Source organism: Meleagris gallopavo, chromosome Z, assembly GCF_905368555.1.
Source record: "Meleagris gallopavo chromosome Z, MGAL_WU_HG_1.1, whole genome shotgun sequence".
NCBI lineage: Eukaryota > Metazoa > Chordata > Aves > Galliformes > Phasianidae > Meleagris > Meleagris gallopavo.
This window is the reverse complement of record NC_139435.1, coordinates 43,106,313-43,130,148: the sequence shown is the minus strand read 5'-3', so window position 1 is coordinate 43,130,148 and position 23,836 is coordinate 43,106,313. Positions and strand designations below refer to the sequence as shown.

At 39.2% G+C, this 23,836-nt stretch overlaps 1 protein-coding gene across 6 annotated transcripts in view; it reads right to left on the bottom strand.

The window, feature by feature from the left end:
* The window catches only part of SPIN1 (spindlin 1), a 92,435-nt gene that overhangs the window by 40,338 nt on the left and 28,261 nt on the right, over window positions 1–23,836 (bottom strand). For 2 of the 6 annotated variants that reach the window (XM_085212648.1, XM_085212649.1), the window contains exon 2: window positions 22,084–22,159. The exons of the other annotated variants lie outside the window; for them this stretch is intronic. The gene's annotated coding sequence lies outside the window, so the exon portion shown is untranslated. The remainder of the gene's footprint in view (window positions 1–22,083; window positions 22,160–23,836) is intronic. 6 annotated transcript variants of the gene reach the window in all.

Below are 23,836 nucleotides of genomic sequence, written 5' to 3'. Positions count from 1 at the left end.
GTTATGTTAAAAGAAGTACTTTTCCAGCAAAAAAGTAAAAGAGGAAAAAACAGGATGCACTCAGACTATGCTTGCAAGCATTTAACAGGCCCTCTATAAATACTTACTTATAGAAATGAAAACATTATGAGTTTTCAGCTCTGTAAAAAATAGTTACTTAAAATAATTTTCTAGCTAACTTTCAGTTGATGCTCATCTTAGCTTTTCCACCAAATGATACACACTTCACTGCAATACACAGCACAAAAACTGTTTATTGCATTCTTGTGAAAGCAAGACTATGCTACCACCACAGAAGAGGGGTATTATGCAGCACCAAAATATGGCAGTGATAATTAATGCTAATAAATGCAACCTTGAAAGCTTCAGCCCTGAACAGTATTATCTAACCTTTAATCACCATGAACACAGAAGGAAACAGCACCAGTAAATTTGCTGAAGCGCCTATTCAGTCAAAGGGGAAATGCTTAGAAAAAGACAGAGAGCGATACAACATGATCCTTCTTTACCTCAGGATACACAATTGTAGATTCAGAATATACATCTCTCATATCAACTAAAGTCTTACGACTTGCAAAGTCTGCTCCAGCTCTAAGAGCTATTAGGGAGAAGGCCTTCTGGCACCACCTAGTGGACTCTTAACATTTCAGTTCAGTATTGAAAACACTCCTCTTGCTTGCAGCTCGCCATCGGTTTGCACTGATGGTCTGCTCAGCAATGGCAGCAACATGTCAGAAGACATGTAGGGGCAAAGAGCCACTCTAAAATGGGGATGTTGGTTGAAGGAATTTCTTGGTTACGTAACATTTTAATCTCTGTAATTCTGTAACAGCTCTGTAACTCTGAGCTGTTAGTATGTATCACACATGAACAAAACATAACTTCAGCATTAACTAGTTGGATGAGGCAGGTACCTTATTTAGACTCAAATTTTAGCATAGGAGCAGGAATGATAATCCCATGCAATCTTCCCTCTCCAAAAGAGGATATTAATGTTAAAATATAACCCTATATAACTGGGGGGAGAAAAACAAACGCCTACTTTTAGTTTATGTTACTTTCAAAAACACAAAAACTAACAACATCATCTTAACTCTTCTGTGTTGTGAGAATTTAGCCATGCAAATTCTAAGGCTTTGTTGAAGTAATCTGCAGGCTCATCAGCCTCTCTCGTGTTAGGAACTTTATTCCCTTATCACTAGAATTCTGAAGGAGCGATAACATCTAACAAGAAAGATAATAGATACATAAACCCAGTGAAACACAAAGGTGATTTTCAGCTGACAGTCATGAAGAGCAATACATTTCAATAATGGATTTTTTTTTTTTTAATCAGCTCACAGACTAAATCAAGTATTACTTTCTGACAGCAGCCTCTACAGTTTTTCTTATATTCATAGATGCATTGTTATTTGTCTAGAATTGTACAGAAACAAGTAACAGTGGCATACACCTATGCATTCACATATATAAAAACAAAATACACATTTAAAAAATAAATTTTCTGTCTACAATGCTATACTGACGTAGCTGCAGATGATTCAACAGAAGATTGAAAGAACATGAAATGTAAACAACCACTTCTTGCCAATGGGAATGGCTTTTGTTAAGAACGGGGCTGTAAATACTACACTTTCTGTACAAAGGGAAAGAAACACTACTTTTTTATTTGCTTTAGGAAAGATGCTTCAAGAAAGCAATGTACTATACAAAGACAACTTTCTTAAAAGCTAACATAATAAAATATACTCTACTATCAACACAGACAAAAAATATGTAATTATTCTGGATCTAGATACAGGTGTTTTTTACCTTTCAGCAAAGTTCTGTACTTTGTGTGGACAACGCAGAATGCAGCACAGTACAGTTTCTATTTATTAACATTCTTAAAACATTTTAGCATAAGCAACTGGATAAACATTAACCATAATCATAGAAACATGGAATCAGCAAGGTTGGAAAAGATTACCAAGATCATCTTGCCCAACTGTCCACCTACCATCAATGCTGCCCATTCTTTAGTACCACACCTACACATTTCTTGAACACCTCCAGGTATGGTGACTCCACCAGCTCCCTGGGCAGCCCATTCCAGCACCTGACCACTCTGAGAAGTTTTTCCTAATACCCAGCCTGAATCTCCCCTAGCACAACTTGAAACCATTCCCTCTTGTCCTATCGCTAGTTACACAGAAGAGGCCTATTCCCACCTCACCACAACCTCCTTTCAAGCAGTTGTAGAGGGCAGTAATGTCTCCGCCGAGCTGCTTCTTCCCCAGACTAAACAGTCCTGCCTCCCTCATGCCATTCCATATCACTATCATCAGAGAGCAGAGAGCTCCTGTCCCTCTGCTCCCGAGTGAGTTCAAATACAAGGTAATTTGGCAGAAAATAATCACCTCTGCATTCCAACTTGTCCTCAGGTACAGAAGGGGCTAGGGATTCTAGACTTTCATTCTGAATGATGCCCAATTCAGGGTTAACAGTCTGGTTGTATTCAATATATTGACCACCACAATTACAGGTGTACTAACAATACACTTTCAGGTTAGTAGCATTCACTGAACTCCTACTGCCATAGTTAATGAATCTGGTCACATTCAATAAAAACTCTCATGCTTAGATTAATGAATAGTATCTATCTGTTGCTTAAATAAACTACAGATTTGTTGGCTTGCCAGTAATAAATTCACTGTCTGCAAAGCACATGCAAAGACATGAGAAAAATACATTCTGGACACAAGCACATGAAGTTATAGAACAATACAGAGATTTCCAAGTTTTTCAGGGAAACTCTCAATATAACCAAGTGTTTGAATCTTAGCCCAAGGTGTCCCTATGGGGGTGAAAGAGGATCAGCCTGTCAACTGATCTCATAAATTAAAGGTGGACTGTGCCTAACATCCAATGGTATTTCCCTGACATTTACTCTCTCAAGCAATTTTTTTAACTATTTCTAATTTTTTTTCAGGTGGAGCCTGAGTGACTGTATTGATACACACCTTTGTTATGATTACTGCAAAATTTTCTTGCTATGCTTCAAAGGTATAGACAGAAGAACTCAGGGCGCAACTTAAGTGAGAAGTGGTCATACCGTGGTGACAGGTAGCTTTTGGGATGGAGGTGTGTTTTAGCTGTATGAGATTGTAGTGAACAAAGTTCACCCAAATGATGGTATTTTGTCAAAAAAGTAACAGTCTATCAGTACAGAGTGACAAGGTGGTATCACAGTCTGGCTGCAACGCCTGCATTCCACCCTCCTGCTGTTTCTCTTACAGTTAGCACATCAAGCTCTATCAACACCTAAGGTTGCCTAGGGAATTTCTGCAAGGAATGGATTCCTTGCATATACCAGCTGCACTATGCTTTTGTGCCTTTTCTTGATGTGTGAATAAAGCCATACCTTCAACATAAGTCTAAATTCCAAGTCACCTCTAGCAATCATTCCACAGGAAGCTGCAGGTTGCTGCAAGGCCTCCACTTCTCTGTTCTGAATAAACCAAGAAACCTCAGCTGCTTTTCATATCTCTTGCTCTCCAGATCCTTTACCATCTTTATTGCCCTCTTTAATAGTTTCATGTTCTTATATTGTGACACTACCACCTGAACCCAGCACTCGAGGTGAGGTCACAAAGCATACAGCAGAGCAAGACAACTATCTTCCTTGCCAGTTGCCACTGTTGGACCTGATGTGCCCCATGGTACGCTTGTACCTTTTGGCTGCCAAGGCACAATGCTGACTGAGATTCAACTTGCTATCAATGAAATCCTCCAGATTCCTTTCTGTGGGGCTGCGCTCTGGCCTCTCACCCCTCAATCTGCACTCGTAACAAGCGCTGCCAAATAAGACATAGAATCTGATGCTCTTGTAGGTGTTAATGTGGCCCTCTAATTTGCTCAGTTCTCTGCAAGGCCTCCTTGCCCTAAAGTGAGTAGATAGATCCCCCAAATACACTGCTGTATGCTTTCAGTAGTATTTGCGCGTTCAAGTCCCACATTCAAATCATACAAAGATATAAAAGGAGACAGGCCCTAAAATGGAGCCTGCAGAAACCCCACTAGTGACTAGTTACATCTGCTTAATAAAATTCCTCTTACTATAACACACTAAGCCCAACCTGTCAGGTAATTACACACTCCAGTCCAATATAAAAAAAACAAAACTAAGACTTGCCATGTTCTCTACACCTCTGCTCTTCTCAGTTCCCACTATTTTTAGTATATGGACAATCATAGAATGGCCTGGGTTGAAAAGGACCATAACGATCATTGAGTTTCAACCCTCCTGCTATGCGAAGGGTCACCAACCACCAGACCAGACTGCTCAGAGCCACATCCAGCCTGGCCTTGAATGCATCCAGGGATGGGGCATCCACAATTTCTCTGGGCAACCTGTTCCAGTGTGTCACCACCCTCTGTGTTAAAAACTTCCTCCTAATATCTAACAAAAATCTCCCGTCTCAGTTTAAAACCATTCCCTCTCGTCCTATCACTATCCACCCTTGTAAACAGCTGTTTCCCCTCCTATTTATATGCTCCCTTCAAGTATTGGAAGGCTGCAATGAAGTTTCCTTGGAGTCTTCTCTTCTACAAGCTAAACAAATGCAGTTCCCTCAACCATACAGGATAGATGCTCCAGCCCTCTGACCATCTTAGTGGCCCTCCTCTGGACCCAGTCCAAGAGCTCTGTGTACCTCCTGCACTGGGGGCCCAAGGCCTGGATAGAGTACTCCAGGTAGGACCTGGAGCTATGTAGAGAGGGACAATCACCTCCCTCTCCCTGCTGGGCACTCCTTTTTTAATACAGCCCAGGATACTGCTGGTCTTCTGGGCTGCAAATTCACACTGCTGACTCATGTCCAGCTTCTTATCCACCAGGACTCCCAAGTCCTTCTCCTCAGTGCTGCTCTCAAGGAGATCTTCCCCTATAAAACCTGGGATTACCCTGACCCATGTGCAATACCTTGCACTTGGCCTTGTTGTACCTCATTAGGTTCTCATAAGCCCACTTCTCCAGCCTGTCCAGATCCCTCTGGATGGCTTCCCTTCTCTCGAATGTATCGACTGCACCACCCAGCTTGGCATCATCCGTGAACTTGCTGAGGGTGCACTCGATGCCATCATCTACACCATTCATGCAGATGTTGAAGAGCAGTTGTCCCAAAACTGACCCTGTGGGACACCGCTTGTGACCAGCCTTCACCCTAACACAGAACCATTAATCATAACCCTGTGGCTGCATCCAGCCAGCCAATTCCCCTTGAACAGTCAATCCATCAACTCAACATCTCTCCAATTCAGAGAGAAGGATGCGATGAGGGACCATGTAAAAGGCTTTGCACGTAGATGATGGTAAATGAATTCCATCACTCTTCCCCCATCCACGAAAGCCATCACTCCATCATAGAAGGCCAACAGATTGATCAGGCACGATCTGTCCTTAGTGAAGCCATGCTGGCTGTCTCAAATCACCTGTTTGTCTCGTATGTGCCTTAACACAGCTTCTAAGAGGATCTGCTCCACGATCTTCCCAAGCATAGAGGTGAGGATCACAGGCCTGTGGCTCCCCAGGTCTTCCTTTCTCCCTTTCTTAAAAGGAGGAGTAATGTCTCCCTTTTTCCAGTCACTGGGGACTTCACCAGGCAGCCATGATTTTCAAATATGACGGAGAGTGGCTCGGCAACCACATCAGCCATCTCTTTCAGAACCCTGGGATGGATATCATCTGGCCCTATGGACATATACACAATTCAATTTCATGAAGAGGACTCGGACTCTTCCACCATTACAGTGAGACAGAAAGCATTCCCCACACCTTCATCTAGAGGCTCATGGTCCTGGCAGATACAGGAAGCCTGACCACCCGTGAAGACTGAGGCAAAATACTCATTCAGTACCTCAGCTTTTTCTATGTCTGAGGAAACCAGCTCCCCATTACCTTTCATCAGAGGGGGAACACTCTCCTTGGCCTGTCTCCTCCTGCCCATGTACCTGTAGAACCCCTTCTTGTTATCTCTCACATCCCTCGCCAAGTTCAGCTCCATCTGTGCCTTGGTTTTCCTAATCCTATCTCTATACACACGGACTTCCTCTCAGGATACACAACCCTGCTTCCACATCCTGTACATTTCCCTCTTTTCTCTCAGTTTAAGCTGCGGGTCCTTGCAGAGCCGGTTGCTTGCCTCCCCTGCTCGACTTCTGCTCTGAGAAGGTTGTCCTTAAAGAGCTGCCAACTTTGTTCTGTGCCAATAGAGACAGTTTCCTAGGGGATCCCACTCAGCAGTTCCTTGAGCGGCCGGAATTTTGCTCTTCTAAAGCATGGGATCCTAGCTCTGCTTTTTGGCAGGCTCTCATTCTTCAAGATCACAAACTCCACAAGACATGGTCACTACAGCCCAGGCAGCCTCCAGTCTTAACCTCTCTGACGCTCTCCTCTGCGCTGGTGAGTACCAGGTCCAATAAGGCTTCACCTCAAGTTGGTCCATCTATTACCTGGACCAGGAAGTTGTCCTCGACAGACTCCAGTAATCTTCTGGATTGTCTGCCACCTGATATTCCACTATTCCAGCAGATATCCAAATGGTTGAAACCCTCCATCAGGACAAGAGCCCATGAGCACAACACCTCCTGCAGCTGAAGCAAGAAGGCATCATCAACAGCCTCCTCCTGATCAGGTGGTCTGTAGCAAATTCCAATCACTAGCTGCCCCTTACTGGACAGATCTTTGATTTTTACCCACAAGCTCTTGACCTGATCATGGCTGTTCCTCACACACAGGTCTTTGCAATCTATCCACTTCCTAACATACAGGGCAATTCCGCCACCCCTCCTACCCTGTTTATCCCTTCTGAAAAGCCTGTAGTCCTCAATCAAGGTATTCCAATCATGAGATTCATCCCACCATGTTTCCGTGACAGCAATTAGGTCACTTTTCCAATTGTGCCACGGTTTCTAACCTCTCCTGTTTATTTCCCATGCTGCGTGCATTGGTGTAGAGGCATTTCTTGGAGCCTTCTCCGAGCCCTCCTTACTACCTCCAGGACAAGTCTGGGATTTTCCCCTATCACCTCTCAAGGTAACAGTGTTTCTCTGTCATCTAGTATACCTCCTTGCCTCATTATATCTAGTTTAAAGCCCTTCTAACCAACCCAGCCAGCTTGTTGCCAAGAATATTTTTAGCCCTTCTAGTTAGTTGACTCCTGTCTGATGTCAGCATCCACTTTCTCTAGGCTGCCTCCGAAACCATATTACCCAAAGCCCTGACTGCGACACCATTCGCAAAGCCATTCATTTAGCATGTCTACCCTCCTCCTTTTGTGCAGATCCCAGTCACCATCTGAGAAGCCAGAGGAGAACACAGTTTGTGCTGTTGATCCTTTCAGCAGTCTCCACCAATAATCTCCCTCTCACAATCCCGGATGTTCCTCAGCCCTTCTACTTCCTTCTTTAGCTCTACCACCAGGCTGAGCAGATCATCCACCTGCTCACACTGCACACAGATGGTATCCCCGCTGCCCTCCTGTAGCAGTGACAGGGTCAGGCATTCTCTGCAGCCTGAGACCTGAATTGTGGCACGGCCGTTCATACTCTCAGTCTGAGTCTCCACGTCCCCTTTAGCAGCAGCTCGCCGCCATGTGGTGACCACGGTTGCACCTCCGTGCATCCAGAGCGCAACGACCTGTGAAGTGATCTGTTAAGTGCTTAAATGTTAAGTACTCTCCAGTATGGCCAGGTGCCCTGCACTGTCTGTGCAAACTGCTCTGCCGTCCCCTCTTTGCCCGTCCTGTTCGCCACGATCCCGGCTCGCTGCGCTCCCTAGGCGCCGCCTTTACTCGCACAGGGAGTGGTTGCCGCCGACACTCCTCACTCCGCCCACACACGTCAGAGCTGCCGGGGGTGGGGGGACTCTTTCGCTCTCCCTCAGTTTCTTGGAGCTTCTTAGGTGCGTTCTTTTTTGTTGCGATTTGGACTTCTACGAACAGTCCTTCGTTGCGAGGCTCTGCTATAAGGCTCATCTGCCCAGGGTTTGCCCTGAAATGGCGGCTACAGGCACTTTTAAGATTGCCGTCGACACTCCTCGTTCCACCCACACTAACATATAATGACTGTGTTAAATGTGAAAGAAACCTTAAGGGTGCACTTCGCGAATCCTTCCACCCCACTAGTCACAGAACCGGGCAAACCAGCCCATAAACCGTTGACACTGTTAATACTGTATACATAAATTAATTTATTGAGATAAATGGGTTAAGTAGTCTCACCACCTAGTTTATCTGGCTTTGCCCATGTTTCAGTACACATCAGTTACGCTTCTAGACTGCCTTGGACTCTTTGCTGGTCAAAACCATTTATTTTTGTATCAGTTTCTAAAGCTATCTATCACTCCCAGCATACTGGATGCAAGTAAAACAAGTTTTCCATTCCTTTCCAAATGTGGCTTTAAAAATGTTAGTGCACCAGCACTGCCTTACACTCATTCATTACTCTTCTCCCTCACAACTTCCAGTCTTTACATTTACTCAAGTTATTTTATCACTGACTGTAGAAAAATTCCAGTAGACAATAACCAGTCCAATCAGCTGCCTTTTTTTTTTTTTTTTAATTATTTTTTACATCATTCCCTGTACCAATAACCTTCTGGAATCACAGCAGTCTTTTTTCTAAGACAACTCGCAAAACTAGCTGCAATATATGCTTCCCTGTGGTTTCTGTTTCCTGAGGGCTACTTGTTACAAATACCTTTTAGCCATCACCACTAAGAATCTCACAATTTCAGTCAGTAATAAAGCCATAAATAAGTTAAAAAACAAACAAACAAAAAAACCTCTCCCAGATTATGGTTGCAATCATACTCACCGCACACAGTGCTGGATAGAAAGAAAACATACATAAGGACTGAGAAAGTCCTGCTGATAAACCCTAGCAGGTCACTGCTATATATGCATGAGCAGGAATTACTCAATACTTAATTGCTCAGAGTTGACGTCTTTCACTAGTAGCTCACTAATTTTTCCATTAGTAAAAAACACACTACATCTTTATCAAACTTTGTACATTAAATACACTCTTGTATACCTGTTTTAAAAGTTAAAGCAGTCTACAGGTTCTTAAGAAAAATAATCAACATCCTTCTCCCATTTTCTCTTGTCATATCATCATCATGAAGACAATTAAACAATTTTGATTGAAATTTTCTTAGAAGTTTAATTAGCTTAAAGAACACATCCAGAACAAAAGAGAAATTCTAACAGTCCATCTTGGATAGTGATAAGCAATTGCAAACAATGCCATCCAGGTTTAAATACAAAGTAGTTTCCAGCATACACAGAATAATGGACAGACAGCACCACAGTTCCCCAGTACTACTAAATTATTAAACAGCTTATTTAGCATTTCCCCACCATGATATCATCCCACAAACAAGCCACATTAACCCAAAAAATGCAATAAAAGGAAACAATTGTTAATTCCTAACTGATCAGCTCCAATATACTGGTGTTTCCATCATTTACTAGAGAAAGTATATTTGTTCAAACTTTTGAGATCAGTAGTCTTTTTGCACCTTCCAACCAATCAAGTAACATTTATAATTCACAAGGTTATTCACGTTCTTACAGTCTATAAGCAAAATTAGGTAAGCCAGCTACTACTTTACTGAAAATTCTCTAGCAGCTCTTAATCCACACACTGCAGTCTAGTACGGACTCTTAATTAAGGAACCATATTTGTCCAAAAATTCAACCTGATGCTTGACAGGTCAAGTTATAAATCACTTTCAGTTAAGTTTTTAACCAGTTTAAGCCATGCACAATATGGGACATGCAAAAGCAGTTTCATATATCTAAGAGAACGGTCTCAAAATATTATTTGAAAGAAAAAACGTTTAGTCATCCCAGCAAATGTTTCATTACAATACATAAAATTCAGTGACTCATAGTTTTCACCTTAAGCCACTAGTCACAACTTTAAAAACAAAAGAAAAGGTTTAGGAAGCATTTTTCAAAATTCCCTATTGTTTTAATAGTTTTACCAAATTCTTCAAAATGGACTAGAGGTAATATTGTTAAGAGGCAGAATTCTTTCAGGTAACACTTCATTAGCCCTAGCCACAACAGCCTTTTTCCTTTTATGAATATGAACTGAAAAACTTTCATTTTCCTCAGTATTAACTGCACTCAGGATGGGAGCTAGTGAAAACAAGAACTGGTATTATATGCTCTCATGCTTATGTAACTGTTTATGAGAAAAAAACTATAGTAGTAACTTAATTGACATCATTACCTCACAGGTTTGAAAGGTAGAACAGCTACAACCATGAAAGCCTTTAATAAAACAGACAAAGTTAAAATTTGATTATTCCGTAAGGCAGATAGACAGTTTGCATACACTAAGCTAATGACAGTCTTCAGGTATACAGAATGAGAAAACCAACATTCTCAGTGTAAGAGCTAAAAGTTATTTTACAATTAAGAATTAGTGAACTAATTAAGACTGCCAAAAGAAGAGAGAAAATCCACTCCTGTTACCACCTCAGAGAGCGGCAATCCCACAGAAGTACACAGACTGGAAGAAGAACTCTCAGTCTTGAGAGCAGCTCTGCGGAGAAGGACTTAAGGGTTCTGGTAGATGAAAGAGATAAAAGTTGTAACATGAGCCAGCAGCGTCTGCTTGCAGCCAGGGAAGCCAACAGTACCGAGGCCTGAATCAGAAGAATGGCCATCAACAAGAGGGAGGTGATTGCCCCTGTCCAATGACCCAAGAATATAATGCTGAGGAACACTCCTAATGCGGTACAAAAGGCAAACTGCAATTTAATATCATTTTATTTCTGTAAGAAGTACTAAATAAGTACTTAATTTTTTTTTTCTTCCAGTAGAGTTGGAGCAAATGTTTCTGCTTTAGTAACTTAAAACAAATAAACAAACAAACAACACCAAAATAACAAACCACCTGGAAAACAAGTATCTCTCCTATTCCTTTAATTTCCCAGAACACAAGAAAGTATGACTTAACTAACAAGTTTGTGAATTTTACTGCTTCCACTAGAAGTCTTAATGATTAATTCTACTAATATGTAGGAAGTCCAGTCCTGATAGAATACAGTAATTGCAGCCTTCTACGCAAGACAAATTTACATCTTGTCAAATTCTCTTCAAACAGCTTAAGAAAAAGAATTTCTCTCAGAGAATGTGCATGGTATGCGGACTCTGTCATGCATGGATATATTTATTCATGTACACTAAAATTTTGCAATTGCAATGGAAGTACAGATACACAATACCTGATATATCTCTATCTCCTCTGTACCTCTTCCTATCCTCAAAATCCTTGGAAAATGGATGAAGGATAGGAATGGGATGACTGCATATTCCTGGAGTTATTCAGAGAAGAAAGAAAGGCCTATAAACTACTGTAGAAGGAATGGTACAGCAGTGGGTTTTATATCCAAAAGGTAATAATATTTAAATACCAATCCTCAAGTCACATGGGCTGACAGTAAGTAACTGACAATTACACTACATGCTCACTAAACAAGACAAGCTATCAGTATGTCAGCTGGTGGTTACAATTAACAATAGGTTTAGGATTTTTCTTAAAACGGAAGAAGGACAGACAATACACGTGCAAAAAACAGAAACAAAATGAATGGAAAACTGAAGCAATTATATCATTAAAGAATGATAATCTTGAAATAAAGGATTGGGAATGGGATATCACATATATAAGCCACACTCAAAAAATAATGAGGAAGAAAGCCCCAACAACCTTGTTTAAATAATAGGTTTTAAGTTTGGTCTCCCTTTAAATAAAATTATTCTTCTGAAATTCTCTCTAAGTATAAGGAAACACTTCAACAATACATAAATAAACAACGAAGAGAACAAAAGATAGTTAAGTTCTCTAAGAGAATGTATTGCAAAAAACTTCACAGATTTAGCTTATTTTAGAGCTTATCAACAATAAAACTAGGATTTGCCTGAAATTAATCTGATTTAAATGTAATAGTTGCTGTCTCCCATATTAGTAATAACATCATAACCACATTTAATAACATCTAGCTAATGGACTAAGTAACATTTTGCCATACGGTTGTTCTTTGAAGAATTTCTTGTTTCCCATACTAATCCAAATAACACAAATCAAAACATAATACAAAAATAAAAAAAAAATGGATCACTTCAGTGCATATATTAAAAACATACACTGGCTGTTCCACTGAGCAGGAATCAAGCTGAAAAAAAAAAAAAAACAGGCTAAAGTCAAATGAGCTTGCAACAGCATAAATAAAAAAAATGTATTCATTAACATAAACTTTTAATTTCCATATTAACTGATGTACAGATTTTTTTAAATAAAAAAAAACTAACAACAAATCTATTTCCCCGTGAACAGGTGGGAAGAAAAATCATAACACTTATTTATACGCATTCCTTGGCACAACTAAACTAATTTTCCAAAAAATTATTTTGCTCATTACTGCAATACTATGCACACTTTCAATACTAGGACTCTGAAGACATAAGTATAGAACATCATTTTTAAAGAGTTATTTTAGAGTTCTTCACTCTTTCCTCAAGCAGTTTGACTAGGAAAAACTTCTGTTGTTCTGAAATAGTATGTTTTAATAACAAAAGTAGAATTATGAGGACAGAAATTCAACAGCTCGATTTCAGCACTATTCTATTTCAAAAACTGCTAGTTTAGCCACCTTACTTTAAGAACAGTAAAATGTATTGAGATAGTAAGCTGAAGAATACAAGATGTAAGGGGTCCATAACACCGCTTGGTTTTGCTAACTCAAAAGGAATTTGCAAATAGCATTGCTTAGTTTAACTTTTGCTAACTCAGAAGGAATTGCTTAGTTTAACTTTTGCTAGCCCAAACACATTCCCAAAAGGAAGCCTTCTCAAGTCAGCAGAAAGGGGCCAATGAGAGATCAATGGAAAGGGGAACAAACAGGATAAAAAATTGCAGAGGCACGCAGGGTGGGAGAAGAGCTCAAAACTGGGACAAAGGTCAAAAGGACATGGCGAGGAAGACTACTAACTTCATTCAGGGATGACCACCAGGTGGGGAGGAAGATGTCAAGCCTTCATCCAACGACCATCAGAGGAAGCTACTGTGCATGCACTAGGGGGAGGGACAGTATGTAAATGAATTCCCATAAAAGTAATGAATGTGTCAATAGGTCTTGGGAAATACTGCTGAATATGTATGGCTTCTTGGCTTATAAATACATTGCAATCCCATTCTCCGGTGTGCAAGCTAGGAGGAGCGATCCCTCTTGTACCCAGCGTGTGGCACAGTGCTGAAATAAAAATGTATCTGCTCTTATAACTTTACGTGGGTTAGAGAGTTTGATTCCGCAAATCAGTATCCCTCCCTAGTATATCTCCCAGTAATATTAAGATACAACTTTTCTGCCCATCCCACTGCTACAAGTCTTCCTGCAGCTTTACACAACATGCCTCTGAAGCACAACAGAGATCTTAGACCATCCCTACTTAGTCTAAACAACAATCTACTTGCTGACTGAACCTCATGTGTATGTTCCAGTGACTGATGATTTAATGAATGCAAGGTCCTAGAAGATCATTCTTTTACAAATATTTTCAAAGGATGTAGTATTTATTAAAATCCCAGAGCATCTTCCCTGCATACCTTTATTCAAAGGCAAATCTTAAGTCCAAAATCCAGTGGTAACCTTAAATAACTCATAAGTGTTCAGCCTACTTCAAATTATCTTGTGTTCAACCATAGGGAAAGAACATGTACAGACATCAGGGTTACAAGCTGTTACAGGTCACTGTAATTGCCTGCAGTTGCAAACTTCTGCACTGTAGCAAATACGAATTGTCTTAGATTTCCATCACTGATAGGCAGCCATTCTTCTCCTCCCTGGAACCAGCACATGCACAAAACCAACCACTGTTTGGGATACTTTATGATAATACAGTGCTGCGAATCACTGTGTTTGCTATCGTTCTAAGGTAAATCCAGCTTTAAGTACTACTGCAAGTGTTTTGTTCTTACTCATTCTTTTAAAGACGTAGTCAACATAGCTCAGTTAGTGTATTTGTAATACGGTTTAATGCTGTATTCCGATCTCTGGAAATTAGGTGAGGAAACATCCAACAGAAAAGCGAGAAACTTCTCTGTTTTCTGCTTAAATGCCTCCTTTTAGGTGATGAGAGGCACAAAACAAAGGCTGATGACTTGAGTTTTAATTGCTATTATCAGAGAAATGAAGGCACAAGGATGCCCCAAAATTCTGAAAAGCAAGACCAGGGCAAACATATCAATCTGGCTGTTAGGAGGTAATGGAGTGGTAAAACTGAACTATGTGTAGCAAACTATGTAAATCAAATTCTGGAGTGACATCTCTTCAGGAGGCTGTTTGATCTTTCAATGATGTTTTTCAGGATCCAGCAGCCAGTGATCTGTACAAATCGAGCTAGCAGATGCTGCTACATATAGCTGCTATTGAAGAAATATCAGTTTAATATTTTTACAGAAAGAGGAAAAAAATAGGCTTGCATTTCACAGACCACTTTCATCAGTACTCTGTAGACTATAAGTGAAAAGAATTTTCTTGAGCAAAGCATTCAGAACTTACAAATCCAGTATGCCTGAATTTTCAAAGATGTACTTGACTAGGAAAAGCCACTGTGACACTGAACTGAAAGTAAACCTGATTTTTCTGAGCAAATCTTAAGAATTTTTTACATTAGTTACCTAGACTAATTATTTTGATGACATACTTGGAGCACTATTTCCTAAGGCTTCAACAACTTTATCCATGGACTTCCACAAGCAAGAACATACTTTGTTTCCAGCCCTCAGACACGACAGTCTTCAGGAATTACTGATTATTACGAGTTTACATTCAACTTCTGCAGCTGTTTTATAACTCACAAAGAAATCACTCTTTGTCTAAGATAAGCACTGGCACACTATCAGTCTAGGGAATTCAATGTCAGAACAACCCAGCAACACCATGAAGCATAATAAGCCAAGTAACTATGTATCACAGAGAATGATAGAATGCTTTCATTTGAGAGGGACCTCAAAAATTACCTAGCTGCCAACCACTGGGATCAAGCACCATATCAGGCTGCCCAGGGTCCCATCCAACCAGTCCTTCTCAGCAGAGCTCTCAAGGTGTTTTTCTCCCAGAGAGTGGGATTGGTCTCTTCTCAGTGGAGACAGGACAAGAGGAAATGGCCTCAAGTTGCGCCCAGGTAAGTTTAGGTTGGATATCAGGAAAAACTTCTTTACAGAAAGGGTTGTTAATCATTGGGATAGGCTCCCTGGGGATGGTTGAGTCACCACCCCCAAACGTGTTTAAAAACCTTTTGGATGTGGTGCTCAGGGACATGATTTAGCAGAGGGTTATTAGGGATAGGATATTATGGTTATGTTGCGATTGGATTTTATGATCTTTAAGTTCTTTTCTGTGATTCTACTTGTAGAAGAGCTGCAAGGCTGTAGAGAAAAAATATTGTTTAAATACTCCATCAACACTGGATTAACGTGAAAGGGAATGGTAAGAACTTAATTTACCTGCTGGTTATACTGTTTTGCTTTTTAAGTAAAAGATGAGCACTCTGAGCTCTCAGCATTATATGGTATTTTGCTTACATACTGATTTTTTAGTGGAAAATAAAACATCCTCCACATGTAGAAGTTGAGATGGAAAAGAGAAAAAAAATGAGGGCAAGAAGTCAAGCCTCTAAGAATGAAAGCTGCTTTGAAATCAGTGTTGTTTCCTCACAGACAACATGTATTCATTGGACTGGACAGTAAGCTCTGGTCAAAAATCTTGTGTTCTAATTATTTTATTACACATGAAAATAATGTATTGTAAAAATGAAAAAGATATAAGAAAGCGCATTCAATAAGACAGGACTCCAAGGTAGAAACTTTCAACAACAACAGTTAAACGGATAAAGGTTTTTCTCTCCCTTTTAGTTTTGCCATCCCTGCAGAAAGCTGTTTCAGGTCAGATAGAAAGATCAACTAACAAACATTTAACTAAGACTTATTTCTTGAGATTTTCTGAGATTTTTTAATCACTACAGTTAATGATAACAATGACAACAAAAAGCACACCCTTCTTTCTTTTGGAAGTACAGATGCAGAGAGAGACTAAATTGATTTTTAGTATTTAATCAAGCTTGAGTCTACTCACAGAGAAGGTGTCTCGCTCCAGTTAGTGGAGGGAGAGGACATTCTTTGATGTATGTATACCTGATGGTGAGATTAAGATACTACAGGTCAAACATTGGCCCAACCACTTTATTGCAAATCCTAGTTGCTTAGGGAGATGGGGGAAAGGAAGATAGGTGGAAAAAGATAGGAAATAAAAGCAAGTTGTTTTTGCAGGAAGCAAGAGAGAGAGAGAGTAACCACCACGGATTCAGCGCTGCTCATAGTGCATCCATTGGTCTGGCCATCATAGGGAATGTGAGAAAACCCAAAAGCTTCACACCACAGTAGCAAGGAGGCCACTGGGGATTCCTACTCAGGAGATTTTTTTTTTTCACCCTAAAGGAATTTTCCCAACTACTTAGTTTAGCTGGGGCCTCTTATGCCTCCCTTCTCAGTGTTTTTTTGTTTGTTTGTTTTTCTTCTTGTTGCTGTACACTCTTGGCCAGATAAACTAGCAGGGAATGGTCCTTCATTTACGAGTGCACAAACATTATTGCCTTTTGCAGTGATCAGCTCCAAGCAGCGCTCCCAAAAAAGACTACTTGTCTCCCTTCTGCTTATCTTTACAATCATAAGCAGAAGTATGGTGGCACGGTGTAGCTCACCACTCGCCTTCTAGACAAGTTCCAGCTGCCCGTTCAAGCCTTATAATCAAAAGGCCTCACAAAGCGAATTTTGAGCCAAGAAAAAAAAGAAAAAAAAGGGTTCAGAAAACATCTCTCACATGCAGGGAGAAAGAAATTCGGAAAGGGAAAGAGATATGCATCTTACAGTGAAAACAGCATCTCAGAAGGCAGAGTATCCATTCCCATAAAAACATGCTAATCTTTTATCTACAGATTTCTATTTGTCCAATCAATAAACAGAGTGCATACAAGATCACTCCTGACTTTCATGTTGATGCTTTGTATCTAACCTCGTGCAAACTCCACCCAAATGTCTCTGAGACATGTGTTTAGAGGCTTAATTATGACTGAAAACTATGTTTACACGCAGCACTCTCTCTTCCAACTTTTCCTCCTTCAACTAAGTTTTATACATAAGGGGAAAAACAAAAAAACAACATTAAAAAACCCTTCAAATTAATCTACATACATTCAGCAATAATACAGCATGTATTATTTGTTGATACAGCCACATGTCTCCAGCTATATGAAACAAAACCATCTCACCATCCTTTCCATACAAGCCAATGCTCACTTAAGCCAGGTCTTGAGCTACAAGGACAGCATATAAGACAGAAGTCTTTTATCTCAGTATTTGCCCCAGTTCTTATTTCACTTTGCAACTCACATCATTGTTCAAAACATAAAAAATTAAGGAACATGATGGGCAAATAAACATCCAGAGTCATGCAGTCAGAGCCAACTGTCTTCTGAGAATGAGTTACACCCTCCTAGATGTAGCTTTTTTGTTTGTTAGTACCATTCATGTGAAGAAAAAAAAAAAAGAGAAGAAGATCACCTACTCTCTAAACATTTTTCCAAAGACCAGTGCATGTATGCTGAAGACCAATGACTGTATGTTACAGACATTCAGAACAGATACAGCACTCATCAGTGGTAGCTGACAAGTGCATACTGTTGAATACTGGAGACCAAAGCAATTAAAGCAGGTGTTATGTTTGTCAAGGCATTTGAGAAAGCTTAACTCAAACTCAGGGAAACATGACCACAGAAGTATTCCAGAACATCCTCTCTTCTACCTACTCAGCTCACAACATCTAATTTAAGTCTAGAAAATTCCATATTTAATTATCTCAACTGCAAATATAATATAGCACTTTAGCTAACTTTCTTCAGTGTTATTAGGGAAGAATTTTGCATGGGGGAAACATACACAAAGTTAGCAGAATAAGTTCTGAAACAGAAATAAATAATTTTAAATATCAGACAAATTTGATACATCTTTCAGATTTTACCCAGTGAGGGTATGAGATCATGACCTAATCAAATTTATTTTTACATTTAAATTAATACAAGAAGAAGAAAGTAATTTGATTTTTTTTTTTTTAAGCATGTCAAATTAAGTGTAAATAGGTATAATTCCCTAGATTACATCATCATTTCTAGTAATTCCAGGATTACAGATTGAGAATAGCTGAGCTAACTTGACTGGATATTAGGTCATATTTCAGAACCAGTGTTGAGGCATTATAACAAGCTGCCCAGTGAGGTCGTACAGTCACTGTTCCTGGAGGTGTTTAATAAATGCTTAGTGGGCATGGTGGTGATTGCTGAAAGTTGGACTAGATTATCTTAGCAGTCTTTTCCAACTTTATGAATTACAGAATCATATCTTAACATGCTAGTTATCACTTATGAGCAAAATATGGCGTAAGAAGTAATTTTCTGAATTTTAGACACTACTAGAGGGGATACACTCAGACCATAAAGTCCATTCCTATCCCAAAAGTAAATTGCCAATCACTTTACAGAAACCTTTTTTGTGAACAATTACTGACAGCAGCTTTGAAGAACGCATTGTTTGAGTAAGTGAAATTTCTCCTTGGGAAGAATACTGCAGTGTTCCACATCAACACAAAAGGCTCCCATCCAGAACATAAGGTGATGGTTGGTCTGAGCTCCTCTAAAGAAATGTTCCTATATGCATCTCGTTCAGTAACAAAAGGTTCGGCCATTATAATTACCTAAAGATAAAGCAAAGGCAGCATGAAAGCTGGCACACAAGAAAACTGCTTCAAGTTGTGCCAGAGGACATTTAGATTGGATATCGTTAAGAATTTCTTCACTGAGTGGCTGGTTATTAACCAACAGGCTGCCAAGGAATGTAATGGAATTGCCAGTACCAGAGGTATTTAAAAGAAGTATGAACATAGCATGTAGATGCAGAGTTCAGTGGCGCACTTGCAGAATTTTGTATGAGGGTTAAGTTTTACAGACCCCAGCACTGTTTGATCAGCTAGAACAATTTCCCATGCTTCACAACAAGCCAGTGAATGCTACAAAAAAGGCACTACATTATTACTTTTTACAATAATCAACCACACCTGAACAGAGCAATATCACTTTAAAAAGCAGCACCAGTGTTAGATGTGAAATTGCCAATGTTATACTTTACAAACCAGTTAGCAGAGTGGTCTTAAAACAGATTTAAGTTACAAACATTCCCTGTATTCATTAATTGTTCTAACAGGAAACTAGGAAAGAAAAAAAAAAAGAGAGACAAGCATGTAAAGGATTGAAAAATAAAATAAAAAAAATTAGAAGTCCTTTTGAAAGCTACTGTTATGATTCAACCCAGCAGGCAGCTTAACACCACACAGCCCTTCGCTCACTTTCCTCCATCTCGGCGGGATAGGGAAGAATTGGGAAAATAAAATTAAGTAAAATTTGTAGATTTAAAGAAAAAATTAAGAAAGTTAAGGAAGATATACATATATAAACTATCATCACTGCTATTATTTATACGTGCTTACATGTATCTGTGCACTCATATACAAAAATACAAAAAGGTCTATTTCTACATATAGAGTTCTGTCCCCTTGCTGCTCCTTGTGCCCCCTAGGCCTCTAGCTTAGAGGGACAGTATGAGAAGCTCAGAAATTAGCATGCCCTTGACTCTCCACAGCCCTGCTCAGCAACAAGTAAAACTTTGATGTATCAACACTGTTCTCCTCCAAAAGCCAAAAATCAGCATCATACCAGACACTATGAAGATTTACTCTGTCCCAGCTGAAACCAGGTCAGGTACACATTCAGAGGAGAACTATCAACAGGTACTTTCTCCTGAAGTTACGCACTCACTTAGTCCAAGTTGAAAACTTAGGATGCAAAGACTAGCTCTGAAGCACTGGGAAGATTCTGATAACAAAAGAAAGATCCACTGTTCACCTTAAATACAGCAATACGTTTTATCAGAGAACTTTAATTCGCAAGCATTTTCAAATTTACAGATACAAGCAGTCTTAGATTTACTAAACTAGTAAATGGTATGGCACTAAGCCAAACAAAAAAATCTGAGAAGCAAGCACGAAGAATTGCTTTGTCAAGATGGCAAGGGATTTAACCGAATCAATAATCATGAGGTATTAATCAATATAGTGATTAAAAAAAAAAAAGAGTTACCATAAGTCAGCTACATAACAGCAAATGCAAAATTGAGAACACAACACAGGAATAAGTGAAATGATACAAATTTGTTGTTCAAATCACCATATAAAATTAAAGATCTAAAGCTCAACTGTCATTCTAAATCACTGAAATCCATACAACTACTCCTAAAATGCACACTACGCTCACCAGAATTTGTAGGTGTATAACTTGAACAACCTCAGAGCATTCAAAAATAATGGGAAAAACAACAAAAAAATTACAATAATCAAGTGGTTAGGAAAAACCCAGGAACTAACCTTTACCAAAACACCGTAAATATCTGCCTGTGATTGTTTACAGTACTTTCAGTAACTCTTATATTGCAGACAGATCTCAAAAATTAAAAGTATATATAACATACATAATATACCTCAACATCATCTCCAAAACTTTTCAATAATTGCAAATATTGGAATATATAATCAAGTAGCATTTATTCATCACAGTTAATGACAACAATTTATAATAACATTTTGTGGAATTACAACAAAGTATGCAAGTATGCAGATCAAACAAGACCTCACATAACTTGGATTTAGCAGTTCTACAACCAAAGCAAAAGAGATGTTTGCGCATCTGCAGAAGCATACACAGCAACTCAACATATTCACCTCCTAGATTCTTCAGCAAATTCACATTTTACAGTATAAGGGGAAGCTAAATCACTACCATATCATGAAAGAGTTGTTTGAATTAAATAACTTTACCTTCATTTGGAAAGTACTTTAATGATACAAGGCCTCTTTGCCACTAGAATCAACGGTACACACATAAAAACAAATTAGTTAACTACACTGCTTCAAGGAACTAAACACCTATCCATGTTATAAAGATGAGGGGGATGGGAAATAGTCTGAAGCCTGATGGAAGGAAAGTCAGATTTCCCATTCTTGTAAGTCACGCAGTATGCCAACATGTAAATAGCATCTGCATAGCAAGCATCTTGACACGCAGAAAGTATTTACCAGGTGTGTGTGCATGGGAACTGCTGAATCATGGCCTGAACCTCTGACTGACCACCTGAGGTGAGCAATGAGTCAGCCGGGGAGCATAGGTGAAGGCAATTCACCTGCGCTACCGGAAGGTGTGGAGCCTGGCTCCACCTCTCCTAGACCCATTTAAGAGCTGACTGGCACTGGGGAAGGATCTCTTTTTGGAGATCACTCCTCTTGGAGTTTTCTCGGCAAGCTCAGGACAAGGATAAGCTTTCTATCCATTCTTCAGCGTGATAACCTGTTTAGCCTTTCTTCTCCATTTCTTAATTATAACATCCATATAATCATTGATTATACTCCAGGAAAACCAATAAAGATTAGCATCTGCCCCCCATAATAAAACTTTGAAGTTCTGAGGAGTAGTCAGACAAGGAAAATTAGAAAAACTAATAAAAACCTCTCATACCTCTTACAAAAAAAAAGAAGCTGTCTGATCATAGAAAATAACTTTCCATTACAATGATTCTATCCTTTAGTTAACTTCAGCTAACAAACACTTTAAAAAAAAATAATAAACTATTCGTCACATCGATTCTAGAGTAACTTATAAAAACATCTTCATATGCCCATATGATTAGCAAGTCAAGTCTGACCTGAGAGGAAAGTAAGCTGGGCAAAACAAAATGAAAGCATGTCACAAGCCACGAAGTCTGCCAAGACTGGTCTTTTCTTCAGACTAGAACTTTACTGAAATTATTTTGTTTTTCTAACACTGGGAAAGTAATGCATTATATTAAGGAAAAAAAAAAAAATCAACATACCTAAACACTTTGGAACAGCTATAGCATCATCTGGGTATTTACAGACATCAAGACATCAAAGAGCACAATTTGGCAACTGTAAGCAATGAAGGTAAAGGACAAGAAGTCAACATAAGAATGCTACATAAATCAAAACAATACACAGAAAATACTGAAGTCTGAGATAAACTAAAGGTATGTGATACCTTCAGGACTTGTAATTTAACTGGTAATTTCAGATATTCAGAATTACATTGAGTCATGACTTAAAACAGTTCACTGAGAAATGCTACTTTGCAAAAATTAATCCATTTATTTCCAACAGAACTAACCAACTGATCACAAAGGCTTCTCTCTCAGGCTTATTTCCCAATATGAGAAAGTGAACAGTTTCAGAAAAGAAGATTTTACTAAGATTTAGCTAAACATTGCCTTACATTATCCACAGTGAAAAAAAAAAAAAAAAAAATCACTTGACTGTCCTCGCTTCAAGACACCAGAGGCACAACAATTTGGCAAGTTATTGAACAAGATCAGATTATCAGGAGTCACTTCAACCAACAGCATATCTTTTATAACCAACTAATCAACACATCTAAGACAGAAAAACTATCTTCTGTGTGTCAATTAACTTCAACAAAGTAGAAATGAAGTTTACAGAATAATTTCTAGAAACAAAACTAAAATGTCACAGAGTAATAAATGTGACTGTTAAAGTGGCTCTTTTCAGACAAATCCATTGTCTAAACAGATGCGTTATATACGATGTATTTTTATTTTGCACGTTTTGACCATTTTGTTCGGTCCCCTAAGGACCAGCTTAAGTAGCCAAATACTTATTCTAGGGGCAGGAGCTGCATATCGCAAATGTTTTAGAAACATTTCACACATTAGCAAAACAGCATGACTGCAAAATTTAGTGGCTATAATAAAGAACAACATATTACCTACAACAAGTAAAGTATTCCAGTGGTTTTACCAACATCGCCCTCTTGGACAGGTTGTTAAATGTAAACAAATTGTAACTGCTGCGGAACCTAGCGATATATAATGTTACAGGCTTTTGCTCAGGCTTTTCCATCTGAGTAGTACAGTTGGCTCAGAAGCCATTAAATAGATACACATTCTGAAGTTGTCTTGTAACCTGGGTGACTCCAGCCAAGTTTTACATTGTTGTAAACTCATTACCATCATTTATTTTCTCCTTGTGCCCAGTTAACACAGAATAGGAAAACAGATGAAAAAAATGTCACAAAATTAGGAAGCATTTATATGTGATACTACACTTCAGCACTAGAATTAAGTAACTATTTATGTATCATATGACTATGCTGTCCCAGTGCTCATCTGCTAGAAACTTCCAAAGCAAAGTAGACAAAGATGACAGACCTATGGCATTTGTTACTTAACAGCAATGCTCACGTTTTAAGAGAAGCTGTGGCTATCTATGTCTGTAGGCTTGGAATAAAGTCCATGTCTTTAAATATAATATTTGAAGAATATTTACTATGAGTTACAGTAACACGCCTTGAAAGCAGAGGCAAGTATCTCTGCACCTTCAGCATTCACGCCTACAATTAAAATTGATACAGAAATCAGTTCTGCAGCAGGTCATTTTGGACAAGCCCAACAAATAACTTTATTTTGGTTTTGCCTGCAAGAAAGCAATAAAATAAGCAATTTTCAATGAAGCCAGAAGGAGATACTCTCAATAACTCAGGTCAGGGGGTACTGAACTGAGCGTTCCTCTGGTGGTAAACGAGGTTAGATGTAT